This window comes from Rattus norvegicus, chromosome 5, assembly GCF_036323735.1.
Source record: "Rattus norvegicus strain BN/NHsdMcwi chromosome 5, GRCr8, whole genome shotgun sequence".
Taxonomy (NCBI): domain Eukaryota; kingdom Metazoa; phylum Chordata; class Mammalia; order Rodentia; family Muridae; genus Rattus; species Rattus norvegicus.
The window spans coordinates 107,529,413-107,544,850 of record NC_086023.1 but is presented as its reverse complement, the minus strand read 5'-3'; the positions used below and the strand labels follow the sequence as shown (position 1 = coordinate 107,544,850).

The following is a 15,438-nucleotide window of genomic DNA, read 5'->3' as shown; positions in this document are numbered from 1 at the left end:
GGATTTACTTTTAAAAACAAGCCGTGATATGTGAACTGAGGACTGTCTGTTAATATGTGTATTTTAATTCATAGTTTTTTAAACAGTTCTTAGTCCTGTAGAAACCAGTTGGAGCAACACTTCTTGTACATGAGGTAGCATGGTACATGGATGGGGGTCTTCACAGTAGACAGTACGTCTGATTTTTCTTAGTAAGAAATCTTTGGCGTGTAGCAGGGATGAACAACAACTTAAAATGTAGCACAAATCTTTGATGAAATAAGCATTATCAGAAGTATTATAAATTAATACTGGATTAACATTGGTCTTTAGAAAAGGCCCTCTTTAGACACACAAACACAAATGAAGTTATGCGCTTAACCTAATGTATAACCTAAGTTTAAACACTGAAGTGGGAGTGCTAAATCACGCCTGTTTCCACGTAACTTCATTTTAAGTTACTTTGACTCCTTTCTCTGGGGTGAGCCTGTGATTGCTAGCCATAGTGGATCATAGCTTTGTTAGGCCACTGATTTCTTCCCCCCCCCCCCCTCACATACTTCAAAGGCTTGATTTATGAAGAGTGTTGGATTTCTGTTTAAATAAATGTCTATTCTTCCTGATTAGGGGAAATACTTGTATTTCACAGACTAGGTAGAAAAGACTTGAGGGATCAGGTATCTCAGATGTATTGGTGAGACTGGGTGGGTGACTCTCTGTAATAAGATGGGTTTTGTGTTTATTTTAAATGGTGTAAGTACTGATAGATAGAAAGTAATAGGTCTCAAGGAACCGAGTTTGTTTCTCCATCAGAATCATTGCAGTGGATTAGGTCATATAGAAGCGGCACAAAGTCTACAGTTTTCTTAACTGATACAATCAGAGATTTGTGGCCAAATACTTTACAGCAGTAGCGGCTAAATGTTTCCCTTTTCCCTTTTCCCTCAGTTCTGCCCTTGAACAGCTAAAACTCTTCCCAGTAGTTTTATAAGTGGCTTAAAAGAAGCGATAGCTATCTGAAGTTTATCTCACGCAGCCAGCATTTAGACCTTGTTAGGGTTGTCTACACACACAGAAAGACACAGGTCTTGTGGATGCACAGGAAGGTAAACATTGAAGGTTAGTAAAAAACGAGCTTGCCAAGAAAGCTTACTGACTGAGGAATAGTGCTGTTTTCACTCTCCCTTTCTGTGACTGAGACTGAAATCTCTGCTCTGCTTACCAGGCCAGCGCCGCCTTGGAAGGCTTCCTTGGGTTATAAAAGCACAGTTAGGCAGCTGCTGTAGGTTTTGCATGGCTTCACCAAAGAAGAAATTATTTAACACCATTAGTTTCCGATGCTGTCATCTCTACTCTGCAGATAAACTTGCTGGGCGGGATATAACCTCCGGGCTTACGATATGAGCTTCTGCCTTACTGGTGTGCAGGATAGCAGACAATGTGTAATTTTAACGCTTGGAGTATGACACATCTCTCTCCCTTTCTGCTTTCATTCGGGCAGATCTAAGAACATCAACTCATACTTTCCAGAGTCTGACTTTTGCTTCTGGATGGGGATAGCAAAAGGAATTGTGGGAGTTGAGTTATACTCCTTGGTGCTAAGGCATTTTTGGTGTACTTTCGTGGTGTGAAGTTTAGAGGGAGAGGAAATACCAAGTCATTGACTTTAAACTCATTTCGGGTTATGTGTGCAACTAGAGCAGTGCCAAGCACCACTGACATCAATGTCATAACGTTCAAAATCCCAGCAGCACTGCAGTCCTTAGTATCATACATTTGCATTATTGCTGAAGCTTTGAGGGGCAGGGAAGTCCTTCACTAAGGCTGAGAAAGAAGGGCAAGATTTGGAAACCACAGCTGTGTGATTAAACCTGTGTGTTTGCCCCGAGGCTCCAGCCAGCCCATCTGAATTCATAGCCTAAAATTTTGGATTCCTTCTCTATTTGAAAATAATACTTCTTAAATATTTTAAGACTGCCTTTGCCACTAGCATGAACATTATCAAGACAGATTATGAGAGTTAAGGTTTTAATGGAATCAAAACTGAAGATGCAGTTCATTCAGTATTTTAAAGAGAAAGTTTACAGCCATTTAACATAAAATTTTACTGAGCTTCTCATTAATCTAAAATAACCAGTCTGTGAGTACCTTATCAGTGCAAACTGCTCCACATATAAAATGAGAGCAGCAAAGCCTTCCTGCAAATTCAGGGGACAGTGTGGAGTGGCAGCCTTTCTAGCAATCTCCAGCTGGGAGGTTATTACAGTTTTTGCAAACCCTTTTCTCTCAAAACTAAATCAAGAATGGTAGAGTCCTGATAAAAAGAAGTGTGGAAAAGCCTAACTAATCCTTAGACGAGTTACTTCAAACGTGCCAAAAGAGAATAAAATCAGTTACATAGCACGGATCAAAGGTTACTTTTTTGCATCTTTGTCCTCAACGTTGAGAATTTTGTTGTATGTTAATGCATTTAGCCTTGGTTAAAAAAGCTTCAGAGGGGAGAAAACATAATTAAATTTGAGAGATTACACAATCACGTTGTTGTAAAGAAATTTCGTACCAGTTTTAGATGCCAGGGTAAGAAATAAAGCTGCTCTCCAGATCAGTGCTGTAAACAGGTGGCTCTTGTGAATGGGAAGAGTTTGGGTTTCAATGCGACACGCTGTGTGGAATTCTAAGTGCTGACTTGTCTAGGTTTCATAAAATAATGCAGTACATGTCTTGGCCGTGCGTGCATTTTTGGGTCCTTGGTCTGATACTGAAGCTGGTCAACTCAGGTCTGGAGTAATGTTTTAAATGAAGTCTTGAGAATAGGAAGGGCAGAGTTAGAGGCAGAACTTGAGTACTAGAGACCCTTTACTCATGTCTAAAGATCATGTCTAAAGATCTTCTCTGTACAGGAAGGCTGTACCAACTGTATTTTCCACTCACAGCCATCTTTGGCAGCCACTTAATTTGAAATCCTGGCATATCATAGTGGAGCAGCCAAAAGTTTTGGGTTAAGGAAAAACCCATTGGCTTGGTGTCAGTGGTGGAAAGAATATTTTTAAAAAGGAAACATTTTAATCATCTTTTTTGGCGTTGATATATAGAATGAAGTATGTATAGATTAAAGGTGTATATATTTGCAGGTGTGTGCTTTAATGATTTCCATACATTTATTTTATGTATGTGGACATGCGTATACCATGGCATGAATGTGGATGTCAGAGGACAACTGGTGGAGTCTCTTCTCTCGTTCTGCCATGTGGATTCCAGAATCAAACCACTTTATCAGATCAGGCTGCAAGTGCGTCCAACTTCGGAACTGTCTTGCAGCCCAACAGAACTTTCCGGGGGTGGGGGGATGGGAGATTTCATAATCGTGTTATATTTGCCTCCCATCCTCGATGCCAAATAGTAAATTTCTGTAATTGCACTCCCTGTCTGTCTTGTGAAGGATGTGTTGCTAAGGCTGCGACTTAGCTGGCAGCCTCCTTGCTGCTGCTCGTCGTCTGTGTGTGTGCTGTATGCCTTACTTGTTTCTGTCATCCCACACCGTGGTGATGTTTCATAAGCCCGCAGAGAAAGCTGTCTATTAGTTTGTAGGCACAACATTCAGTTGCTCAAAAACTCCCTCTATTGATATTCTGACCAAATTTGACCTCATTCAAACGTGCAGCCTTAATGAATTTTGCTACCTCCCATAAGTATTGTGCTGTGGTTTTATTTATGTGCTTAAGACCCTGCAAGTTCCCCTGGGATAAGTTATTTTAGTAAATAAAAAAGTTTCTCTGAAAGCAAAGTGATTATTATTATTTTTTTTTGAAGTTTGAAAACAGGCAGAATAGCCTTTATGATTTCCAGGAAAATATTTCTAGTGGATCTGTACCACACAAAATCAGTTCTCCAACTCAAAGCTACAGAATTGTTTTACTTTTTAGTCATGTCTTTGTGTGCTGGTAGGAGCTGAGACCAATCTGTCTTCTGGGTTTCTGTTGTTTCTCAGCAGTGCCCTGAGAACAGTCATAGAGACTGGCTTTGAAGCTCTGGATAACCTGGTATCAAAGAGCAGTAGGAATGTAGCAGTAATTGTTTTATGGCTGGCTAGAAATCAGACCTATTTGTATCGGCTGCACACAGAATAGCTGTGATTTGACAATTTGGTTCTATTTATGCTGACCATAAAAAAAGAAAAGAAAAAGTTAAAGGGGCATTTTGGAAACAGGAAGTAGGCTATAAATGCAAATTACTTCACCATTTTCTCAAAGGAACAAAAAGGGAACCAGTTTGGAAGTTTTTATTGAAGGTGTGTCACTGAGGGGGTCTGTCTACTGGGTGTTTAGTGCTGCACTCCCTAAAGCTATACCTCCTTTTGTCGGCGGTTTTCTTTTTCTTTTTTCTTTTTCTATTGCTGTCTGACTAAAATTATTTTCATTGCAGCAAAAGAAACTCTGGGGGGTGGGCGTGGGGGTGGGCGTGGGGGTGGGTGTGGGGGTGGGTGTGGGGGTGGGTGTGGGGGTGGGTGTGGGGGTGGGTGTGGGTGTGGGGGTGGGGAGGAGCCAGACTTTCCAGTAGACATTTATAGTTCATCTTATGTTGGTCAGTTAGCTAGGGAAAGAACACATTGTTGCATGAAGTGAATCTTTCCATGCTCATGGAAACTGTACCTTCAACACACACCTTCAGATCCTTATTCACTGTGCTGTGCTGGTGTGGGGGTTGTGGGGTGTGTTTGCCAGGTAAGTTTTCGAGACTCTTGGGAAACAGGAGAAAACGTTTATGACTTTCTAGCTCCAGCAACTGGAGAAGTCATCTGGAATACAAAATGCCTGAATTAATTGTTCCTCTTCCTCTATTCCTAAAGTGTATTTGAACTCAAGATGGGCAGAATATCAGGTATGTCTGTACGTTAGAGCAGCCGGCAGTGAAGTTTGACTGTTCCCAGAGTTAGGGAGTCGGCTGTAAAATGCCTCATTGTTGTTTTGAAGTCTCCTCCCCTAGAGCAGTCTGAGTCTGGGGGGCAGCGGAGCAGAGAAAAAGCAAACACGCTGGTGGGTGATTGACTGTACTTAGAATAGGAAAGAAAAGAAAGAAAAGATAAAAGAAACCCTAGAAATGCTTTAGGGACTCTTAGGTCTTTGCCATGAATTAAAAGTTATTTTTATTTTTATTTTATTGTTTTAAGAAAAAAATTTTTGGTGACCCATAAAGACATCTCAGTGCTGTTGAATTTGAACTGTTAATTTGCTCTCATCTAAGTTTTATTCTCGCCGGATTCTAATTCTCCTGTAGTAAGCAGGATTAGCGTTCATTGACTGTCTGGATGTCCCTGCTAGGTGCTTGGGCAGAGTGGAAATGGCCGAGTAGTAGGTGCTGGCTTCTCTCTTTGAATCAGGGATGAAAGTTTTAAGACTTCTTCTGTATGTGAAGGATCGCAAGTTTTGCAACAAAATGTAAATGTGAGTTTCCCCAAAGCTGAAAATCTAGCTGGATGTCATGATAGGTTCCCACTTGGGAAACAGCTGCAGCCTCTATGAGAGAAGCAGTATTGGGGATCCCTTCATTCCGTACATAGACTGTGAGTGCTCCGAGGGGAACAGGTAAAGACACATGTCACTGGCTGGAGGATAGCTGCTCTTCGGGTAAAGGCACTTGCTGTTGCCAAGCCTGATGACCTGAGTTTGATTCTCCTGGGGTCCCACATAATGAAAGGTGAGAACAGACTCCTGTGAGAGATGTCCCCTGACTTCCACAGGTGCAATGTGGCACACACACATCTACAAGTATACACATGCATTGTAACACATTTGTAAGTATCCATGTAATAGTAATAATAGAAATAGTGATGATGATGATGATGATGATGATGATGATGATGATGATGATGACGACGACGATGATGATAGATCTGTAGTTACAGAGGTTTGCTTGAGACAGGGTTTGTCAGTCTTGGAACTTACTTTGTAGCCCAGGCTAGCTTACTTGTAAACTCTGGCTCAGCCTTCCTCAGTCTCTTGAGTGCTGTGTTTGAAGCTCCAGAGGGTTGGGGCTGGCTATCGAAGGTTGCATTTTTGAAGCGTTGGTCCTTTACTTAACCTCCTTTGTGTGCCAGCGAGTAGCTGGGCACTGCGCTGAACAGTGAAACTAAATAGCAGAAGCAGGAAGGGTGGTATTTTTGTCGCCTGTAGGACTTGACTGGCATCAGGCATGTTAAAGAGAAGCTGCAGTACAACAGGAGAGTTGTTGTAAAGTTGGAAAAATACCACAGGGAAGGAGCTGAATGGGCCCTGCTCAGGTAAGAGAATTTGAACAAAGTATTCCAGAAAGTCGAAGCTGAGCTGACTGATAAAGGACAGTTAGCTTAGATTAGAAGTTCCCTTAAATCTGTTAAGGGTACGTTTTCATCTCTGATGTTTCCCTTTCATGATGCCCCTGAACTTTCTGGACCTGTATGGTAGGGTGTAGTTTAGTTGTTTCTAGCTGAAAGGGCAGAGAGCCATTTCTGTTAGCTCAGATGTGTGAATCTCACCTAACGTAGATGTTATAGACCAAGATCTAAGATTAAGTAAGGGGCCCATGAAGCTTATCTGTATAGCCACCAAGTGCCCCATGTTGTTGGAAACGGTCATTGCTGGTATCACCATCAAAACTATTACTCTTTTGATTGTTTTGGGTGGGAAAGCAGGTTCCTATGTAGCTCAGATTGGCATCTTAAGTAATTAATTAATTTTTATTTATTTATTTTTTGAGACAGTGTCTCACTATATAGCCTTGGCTATATACTTTTTGAGACATGGTCTTTTAGTGTATCCCTGGCTGTCCTGTAACTCTATGTAGACTAAGCTGGCTTCAAACTCAGAGATTCACCTTTCTCTGACTCCCTACCCTTGGGATTAAAGGTGAGTGTCTGGCTTAAAATTAAAAACAGCAAAAAAAATTTTTTTGTATGACAGGGTTTGACTTATTTTTATGTGTTTGAGTATTTGCTTGTTTGTATGTAAGTGTGCCATGTTACTATCCCAGAGTTCAGAAGGATGTACCAGATCCCCTGGACCTAGATTTACAGATAGTTCTGAGCCACCACGTGGGTGCTGGGAATTGAACCCATGTTCTCTGGAAGAGTAGTCAGTGTTCTTAACCACAGATCCATCTCTCTAGTCTACAGCTCCTAATTTTCTGTGGGGCCACAGCTGCTTCCCAGTTGCTGGAATTACCAACACTCACTGTTTTACGTGGTGATGGGCTCGAACCCACGGCTTCTTGCATATTAAGCACTTTACCGACTGCGCTGTGTCACCAGCCCTGTGTCACTGATGCTTTGTGTGTGTATGGGTTTAAAGATGAACATGGTGTCCCGTGGCTCATATGGAGGTCAGGGGACAACCTTTCCTTTTACCATGTTTGAGGATTGCTTTCATACAGTTGGGTTGAGAAAGTCGCGTGAGACGTGGGGGAGCAGGGCATTGCTCGTCCTTCTATAGCAGACGTTGGAACTCAAAACCTTCTCATACCCTGTACCATTTTAGGTTTTGTGCAGCATTTGATGTTTTGCTTTTCTTTTTTCTTTTTTTCGGAGCTGGGGGACCGAACCCAGGGCCTTGCGCTTGCTAGGCAAGTGCTCTACCACTGAGCTAAATCCCCAACTCCGATGTTTTGCTTTTCTTTCAAGAAACTGTTCATAATGCAACTTGAACAATGCACCAAGATTCTTGAGCTCAAGTTGTTACGAAGCCAAAAATAGATCTGGGCTACAATTGGACTTTGTGGGACAAATTGTGGTTTGTAGGTTGTGGCTGTTATTTTTCCAACAAATGACTGCAATTTAAAAATTATTTAGAAGCAAAGCAAATGATGCTTGGATAAAAAAAAAAAAAAAAGGACCTGGTTGCTTTTAAAGGTTACTTGAGAATGCCAACCAGATGTCCAAGCTTAAGGGACTGAGAACGGGAGTGAGAATGTTGGCTAAAAGCACTCAGCAAGTGCCATCGGACAGAAGCTGGGGACTGAGGAACTTCTGGGGCCTCACTGCCCCCTTCTCTCTCCTCACTCCCCATTTGTCTTAGTTTTCGTTGGGAAGTCAAAAGCATGAAATAGATTTCAGAGAAAGGAAAGTCAGAGCTAGAGCTCACAACACACTCAGCCCTCCTGTCATATTGGTCCAGTACTGGGCACCAGCATCACCCTGCAGTAGTACCAAATTCAAAGAGACACATAAATTCAGGTATGAAACACAAAAGTTAAGAATCAGGAAAAATGAACTTCGTGGCTCAGCTTGAAAGCAAGTGGTTTCCTGAGGCTCTTAAAGGATGAATGGACATCCTTTGTTATGAAAAACAAAACAAAGTTATTATCCGGGTCTTATAGTGTTCAGTAGGATCCATGCATAGCGTTTCTTGTTTCTAAGGTTGTTAGTTTCTTGTGAACAATTACAAAAAAAAAAATCACAGTTTTTCACATAGGCATAGAGGAAATGTTTTATTGTGATACACCTTTATTATAAGACATTTGAAATGCAAACATGTCAGTAATAGGAACTAGTATTTAATATCTTTGTGTCTGACTGAGGACTGAATATTCTGCATGGTTCCCTTTTTAGGTTACAGGATCGGTAAATATAAATTAATAGTAGTTTATATATGTTTGTAGTGAACAATATGAAGGTGATATTAGTGAAGTTATTATATTAAGAATATCAGGAAAAACAGGAATATACTTAACAAAATAATTATAAATTTATTCTTAAATTATAACATTATTGGAAAAGCTAAAGAAATAGAAGTGAATGGAAGGAATTCCTGTGCTCTTGGGTTGAGAGACTGTGTTAAGATGCTGACATCCCCGAGTTGGTACAGTCTCAGTAGATCTCCTTAGAGTCTTCCTCTCATGATGTCTTTGTAAAAACTGTTGAACTGACTTAAAATCCAAATGTAATTACAAAGGACCCAGAACATCCAAAATACTAATGGAAAAAAACAAAAGGCCTGGGGGAACTCACACTTCCTAACACTCAGACGTACTTCAGAGCAACAGCAGTGGACACAGTGCGGTGCTGATGATACAAGGATGGGTACACACCTGTGCAGCAGAACTGCGAGTCCAAAGCCAAACTTACACACTTCCAGCTAATACAGGCTTCAGGGGAGTGCTGTCTTTTAAACAAACTGCGCTGACAGAACTGGATCTGTATGTAAACAGATTAAGGCAATCCTGTTTCACATTATACATACAGTTTATCTCAAACCGAAGTGAACATTTTTACTACCAAAAGACCTATGTGGAGAGCAATGGTTGTAGAGCTTTCATAAGACAGCACAGGAGTTCATCTTCATGCCCTCAGGTGTGCTGTCGAGAAGGAGTGAAACCACCAGAGGCAGTGGTCACAAGCACATGGTACATTCTCTAGGAACGTGGAGCACGTGTGTTCAGAGGACAGCGATCGAATAGCCTGACCAAAGGTTGAGAACATCTAAAAATTACATTTCATTATGAAAATTTCTTTAGAATCTATGTTTTATGACTCTTCGGACCAACCAACCAGCTAAATATTGGTAAAGGCTCTGAGAAGACTTCCTTTAAGTTGATAAATGGCCGATAATTGGGTGCCGAGAGTACCACTGGCCAGTGAGGAATGGAAATCCACTCCACAGTGAGACATCCAGCTGGATGGCGGTCATAGAGTACCAGGCGGTACTGTATTGGTGAGGACAAGGAGCCATCAGAAACCTTGCCCACTGCTGAGCAAAGTATAAAATGCTGCATGCAGGCCCTGTGGAAAACCACAGCTGGGTAGGTCCTTAAAGGGTTAAATGTAGAGTTCTTGTATTACCTAGCAGTTTTATTCCTTGGTATCTCGTTTTCTCCAGATAAAAAACAAAGGCCTATGCACAAGCCAGAACATAAGTATTTGTTAATAGTATTGTTTTTAGTAAAAAAATGGTAAAAACAAGCCATATGTTTGCTATCAACAAAGGAAGAGAGAAAAGACAAGCTAGTCATAAAAAAAGATGGTATGTCATTCTATTTCATTCTATTTATGTGGATATTCAGAATAGGGAAGTTTACAGACACAGAGAGCCGCCCAGTGATGTGAGTGGCGGCGTGGGGGTGGTCCTGAACTGTGCAGGGCGCCTTTCCGAGGTAGAATATTCCGAAGTTGTGTTAGTGGGAGTACAGACTTGCCAGGAGTAAATTCACTATACTGCTTAGTACTTTCTGTTTTTTGATACAGGGTTTCATTGTGTAGTCCTGGATGGCCTGGAACTTGCTATGTACATCAGGCTGGCCTTGAACTCACAGAGATCTACCTGTCGCTTCTCTGCTTTCTGAGTGCTGAGATTAAAGGTGTGCATCATCGCACTTGGCCTGAACTGCATACTTTAAATATGGTTTGTGAATCATATTTCAGTGAAGACTAATTTTTTTCTTATGAAAACATTTGCCTAATTTCATTATTTAAAATATTGAATCCAAACAGTTTTACCATATTTTTGTATTTGAAAATAAATTACTTTGATAATTGGTTGGTTTTTGGTACATAAAAGCATTCTAAGTTGAACAAGACATAGTTATGTATTTAGCTGTTTCTGTAACTTTACTCTGTAAGATTGTGTGTGTGTGTGTGTGTGTGTGTGTGTGTGTGTGTGTGTGTGTGTTGGTTTGTTGTCTGTCCATTGAGTAAAATGTGTTTGAGTGAGTGCTGGCTTAGTGCCAGTCAGGTTTAATCCCTAGTACGGACAAAGAGAAAGAAAGCAATCAGAAAAAGTTCCAGGTTGGTAGGAGATAGTGATAAAGACAAATCATCAAATGCTTATGTGCACACGATTCCAGAAATTTCCATCTTAGTGGGTTTTAAAATACTTCTCCAAAGTATGGACACACATTTAGAGTTGACAGTATAACTGACTGTGGTACTAGAGAACAGTGCTTGGTGGCAGGACTGGCTAGGCATAGCCTATCTTATATAACGAATGTCACTGGCAGCATGTGTATAAACTAAGTCTGTGGGTGGCAGCAAGATGGCTCAGTGGTAAGAGTCCTCACTGCTAAACTCAATGACCTGACTTTGGTTTCTAAGATCTACATGGACTAAGGAGAGAACCAACTTCAACAAGTTGTCCTCTAAACTCTACAGGGTGTGCTTTCTCTCTCTGTCTCTCTGTCTCTCTGTCTCTGTCTGTCTCTGTCTCCCCCCTCTCTCTCTGCCTCTCTCTCTCTCTCTCTCTCTCTCTCTCTCTCTCTCTCACACACACACACACACACACACACACACACACACACACATTTAAAAATAAAGCCAACTTTGTGAGTGCAACCACACTTTTGATAGAATTTATTTTAAATACGCATTACAGCAATACAACAGTTGTGGCCTCTTAAACCATGTTCGTTCAGTGCAATTGACTAAGTGCTCCTTCTTTTCTGATAGTTACAATGGCTTGAAGTAGGTTTAAAACGGAATTTCATTCTGCAATGTTCATTAAGGACTTTTGGTTATTTTGAACCTTTCCCCTTAGTTTTGCCCTTTATTTAAGCTTGTGAATTCTAACATCTCTACTATCCAGTTCTGCATGCACCATATTGTTGCAGTGTCCAGAGTAATAGCCACATGACTATTTAAATTTAAATGCAAATTAATTAAAAGTGAAGACTCAGTTTCTCAGCTGTAGCCACATTTCAGGGATTAGTAGTTGGTGGTTGCCACAGTGGTTGCAGCTGGATAGAGAACTGGCTATATTTACAGTACTTCTCTTCATAGTGGAATTAAATGGTTTGCAGGAAAGGAAAAATAGGTAAGAACCTGAGACGACTTTTTGAATAAAATGAACATCTAATGACAATCAGTATATATGAGAACCTATGTGTATAAATGTGTACATATGTTTAGGGAATTATTGAATGCCTTAGGCCCCCATTTATAAACATATAATCATGTTTGATGCACATGTGTGTCATATAACAGTGACTCCATTCACTATCCTGAAAGTCTCAGTACTTAGAGACAAATCCCTCAAGAACTGGGTTTTGTTTTAAAAAGTAACACTACCATTCTCACACAAGAGAGGAAGAATCAGTTGCTCTCTAACATTGTCTAGTAATGTCTGGGTTATTTAACTATTCTCTCACTCTTCAGATAGCTGATTTGATTATTCTTTCCCCTGAAATGAGAATTCCACATACTCTCACGTAAGTCTTTAATCTTGTGATTCCCCGCTATGACAGAAGCATACCCTCACCTTCATTTTGAAGAATTGCAAGCCAATACTGACGTGCACGAGAAATACTACAGGGAGTCCAGGTTCCCTGTTAGTCTTTTGCTGACTGAGCTTTATCTCAGTTTATATTCCTGTCCTCCAGTCCTTTAGAAGTAAGGTGCACACACCACGACCCCTCACCCCTAAACGTTTACAGTATTTCTCTTAAGAACAGTGTTTTCCTAAAGAGCCCTCGAAGCAGCAATCAGCCCAGAGTTTAATGTTAGCCCTGGAGTGTTGTGTCTCTTTAGTATCCTTTTACCTAGGACATTTCCCTGTCTCCTCTCATTGTTTCTGTCTTGACTTTGACATCTCATAAGAGGCCAAGCTCCTTGGTTCCCAGATCTTCTTTATCTCTGGGATTGGGAAGTCATAGAGTGGCTTAACTTAATTTTCCCTGCCCACTTCCTTTCTCGAGGATTTGAGTTAGACCCACAAGCTTTGCTTAGCTGAGGCCAAATATTTATAGCAAGGAAGTTCTGTGGGTGTTCTCTGTGTCACTTCCTGTCACAGATCACCTAGTGGTGATTACTCCAATATTAGTTTTATCAGTCCAGCAAAAGTGGCAAAAGCCATTTTAAAGATAGTTTTCTTGTTGCATTTACAAAGTGGCCGGGGTGATATTTGTATCTTTCAGATGTCAGGTTGTACAAGCCTTTCACCTACTTTGTTAAAAGCTTCTGTCAATGATTCTGTGTTAATGAGTATGAATTTCTATTTCTCTGGGAGTAGACACTGGCGATTTTCCTGGTCCAGTAGCACATGTCTTCAAAAGAACAGATTCAACATCTATTCTGTTCCCTGTTCATTTTTCCTCATATAACTGTCAATATTGACTATTTATATAATGGCATAGTGCTCCTGTTTGTGACGTTATAGTCAATTAATATAATAGTCAATGTTATATAATATAAAATTCTGTCCATAAATTTTCCTTAACTTAACTTCTCAGATATTTATTTTTATTTATGTGCATGTGTGCATATCTGTGAGCAGATGCTATGTGTGTGTGTCCAAGTCTCCAGTGAAACCATAACAGGGGGTCAGATCCCTTGGGGCTGGAGTTCCAGGTAGATGTGAGCCACCTGATGTGGGTGGTAGGAACCGAACTCTGGTTCACCGGAAAGGCAGCAAGCACTTTTAACTGCTGCACTGTCTCCCCGCCCCCTAGTGATCTGTAAATGTTGAGATCTGGGACTAGGTGCATGGAGAGATTCCAGGCTTGGGAATTGGCTTTCATCAAACGTTTATGAAACCATTTAAATTTATAATATCGACACCTTTGTTTTCTCATTTTACGTTTGTGGCTTCTGAAGAGTCATGTTGCCTTTGAAGATGTTTCTGCTCCTGTAAATGTAGCTTGTGCGCAGGAACGTTTGTAAACTTTTATTAAGTTCTGGGCATGGACGTAAGGAATGCCATCATATTCTTAACAGCTTTGGAAGCAAGTGTTGGAATGTGGCTATAAAACCTTCCCTCCGTGTGGCCTCAGCCTTCACTGCTTCTTTGGTTTTATCAGCAGGGGTGGATGTGAAGGCAACGTATCTGAGATTCTGTTACCATTGAGAAATGACGTAAAGTTCCCACGATGGTTTTACTGTTTCACAGTTTCATACAGGCACACAGATCATATTCCCCTTCTTCCATGCTCTCTCCAAGAACCCAGGTAACATCCCCCTCCCACCCTTGACTTTTTTTTTTTTTTAATTTGCTAAATCCAATGACTGCTGTCCTTAGGCGAATGGGTGTGAGGCTTCCACCACAGCACGGTCTACTTACCAGCAGCCATTCCCCTGAAGAAAGTGGACTCTCCCTCCCCCATAGCTGTCAGAAGCTCTCCAGCCGGAGGTAGGGCCTTGGGAACCCCACGCTGGAGTGTCTACCGTGAGCAGGTTAACTATGGATGCGTTCACGAGTGCAGTTGTATGACCAGAAGGCAGCATGCACAGCATTTCATTCTGACTCTTTCGTTCTTTCTGTCGAATCTTTCTGTGGTGTTCCCTGAGCCTCAGGCAGAGTAGGGGCTGATGTTGATGATGTGCATGTAGAACTGAGCTCTTTGACCAGGTACGAGACTGCATCACTCTCTGCTCACTGCCTGAAGCAGATTCTCCAACAAAGGTGAGGGCAGCACTTACCAAGGAAGATGGGCATAAGACCAACAGCCTCGAAACAGTTTTAGAGCTGAATTTCCCCTCTACTCCACCCTCAAAAAAAACCAAGCCAAGCCAATGTTTCTTTGTGAATTTCATATCAGGCACCCCCAGTCCCACTAGTCTCCCCATCTCCTACTCACCCACCACCCTTGTAAGCCCCCCACCTCCCGCCTCAACAGAGAAAATAAAATCTCATTGTGGAAGCCATAGTGGGACACAATGTGTCCCACACTATACTCTTTTGTCCACACTTTTTTGCTTGCAAATGTCCCTTGCAACGACTCATTGGTCTGGTACGAGGACTCTGGCTTCTGCTACTCTAGCAATATTGGATCCTCACTGGGACTCCTCTCAGGTATCCTGTTGTTGCCCTGTGTCATGAGGATCCTGTAGTTTTGGATTTGTAGGACAGGCCCCTTGATGCACTCAGCAGTTCACTGACGGCGTAGATGTTGGAATGGTCCAATTCAAAGTCCTGGATCTGGGCCTGAGAGGTATCTGAGGTGGTTAGCCTGCTGGCTTTCCTGCTCTCATGCCCTCTGGGGCCCACTCACCTACAACTTCTGTAACCAGGGTCAGCTCTTCCCTGCTGCCCAGATGAGGTCCAGCACCTGCTCTTCCAAGTGCTGCAGCTGGTGAGGGACATGTCCAGTTCTCCCACTCTCATGACCCTGGGACCAGCTCTCCTGCCTGCCATAGATGTTGAGGGAGGGAGGAGGTCTCTCTCTCAACCAAGCCACCACTCTGGCAGGGCCAGCTCTCCCACGTTCATGCCCTCGGGCTGGCTCACCTCTAACCCTCACATCTATGGTACATCTACCACATATCTGCACAGCATCTATCCTGGTGGCAGCCCAGACCAGGGATGTCCGCCTGACCTTCGGTGGCGGCAGACCTACACTGCTGCATGGTAATAGATCCATAGGTGACTCCTGTGGCAGCACAGACCAGGACCCCACCATAGTTCCGGGTGGCATCACTGATTACTCACATCGTGCTGTTCCTCACCTACCACCCTCCAGTCCTGCCTCTCTTCATTATGCCCACATCCTTCTGTTTCTCTTTCTTTT

The 15,438-nt window shown here is 42.0% G+C and overlaps 1 protein-coding gene across 2 annotated transcripts in view; it reads left to right on the top strand.

The window, feature by feature from the left end:
* The window catches only part of Mllt3 (MLLT3, super elongation complex subunit), a 256,345-nt gene that overhangs the window by 16,502 nt on the left and 224,405 nt on the right, over positions 1 to 15,438 (top strand). The window lies entirely within an intron of this gene.